The sequence below is a fragment of the Nematolebias whitei genome, chromosome 19 (assembly GCF_014905685.2).
Source record: "Nematolebias whitei isolate Nwh7 chromosome 19, NemWhi1, whole genome shotgun sequence".
In the NCBI taxonomy this organism is placed as follows: Eukaryota; Metazoa; Chordata; class Actinopteri; order Cyprinodontiformes; family Rivulidae; genus Nematolebias; species Nematolebias whitei.
This window is the reverse complement of record NC_056516.1, coordinates 7223345-7224889: the sequence shown is the minus strand read 5'-3', so window position 1 is coordinate 7224889 and position 1545 is coordinate 7223345.

Below are 1545 nucleotides of genomic sequence, written 5' to 3'. Positions count from 1 at the left end.
CATCACAGGGCCACCTAGACAGGTCTCAGTCCATCACAGGGACACCTGGACAGGTCTCAGACCATCACAGGGACACCTGGACAGGTCTCAGTCCATCACAGAGACACCCGGACAGGTCTCAGACCATCACAGGGACACCTGGACAGGTCTCAGACCATCAAAGGGACACCTGGACAGGTCTCAGTCCATCACAGGGACACCTGGACAGGTCTCAGACCATCACAGTGACACCTGGACAGGTCTCAGACCTTCACAGAGACAGCTTGACAGGTCTCAGTCCATCACAGAGACACCTGGACAGGTGTCAGTCCATTACAGAGACACCTGGACAGGTCTCAGTCCATCACAGGGACACCTGGACAGGTCTCAGACCATCACAGAGACACCTGGACTGGTGTCAGTCCATCACAGGGACACCTGGACAGGTCTCAGTCCATCACAGGGACACCTAGACAGGTCTCAGACCATCACAGAGACACCTGGACAGGTGTCAGTCCATTACAGAGACACCTGGACAGGTCTCAGACCATCACAGAGACACCTGGACAGGTGTCAGTCCATCACAGGGAAACCTGGACAGGTCTCAGTCCATCACAGGGACACCTAGACAGGTCTCAGACCATCACAGAGACACCTGGACAGGTCTCAGACCATCACACGGACACCTGGACAGATCTCAGTCCATCACAGGGACACCTGGACAGGTCTCAGACCATCACATAGACACCTGGACAGGTCTCAGACCATCACATAGACACCTGGACAGGTCTCAGACCACCACAGGGACACTTGAACAGGTCTCAGTCAATCACAGGGATGAGTAGAGACAACCATTCTCAATCAGCATCTAACATGCAGGGACATGGAGGAAACCCAATGAAAGCTCACAGAGAGACTCCACCAAGACTGCCCAACTCCCCAGCTGGGATTTGATCTGGCAATCTTCTCCCTGAGAGCCACCAACTGAGCCACCGTGCTGCCCGAGCGTTGTGTATAAGATAAATACAATGAAAATCTGGGTCAGTCTAATTCAAGATGGCTGCTTTCCAAAACACAAACATTATTATAACTCAGCAGATGAAGATTGTGGTGTGGTAGTAGCTGAGGAGGATCTACTTCACACATATGAGTGCTAACAGGTTTTAAGATCTATTTACAGTCAACTGTGTCTGTTAGCAAAATATCTCATGAACAACTGGGCAGGTTTTAACGAACCATTCAAGAAATAATCGACGGATGTTTTAAACACTGAATTTTGAAGCCAGTCCAGTGTAATATGGCCGACTGACTTTAGATCTTTGCCTACAACTCCTACAATACCTGTAAGACTCAAGCCTATACTGTATATCTATTAGCAAAAAATCTGTAGTACAGGTCTCTTGTAAATGAGTCCTTGTGGCTCAATGAGATGAACCTGTATAAATAAAGGTTCAATGGATGAATTAAATAATCTTGTGAACCACTGGTCAGCTTAAAACTTTCAGAAAGTATTCATGATGTGTGTGGACCACATGTGCTAAATGATGTGTGTGGACCACATGTGCT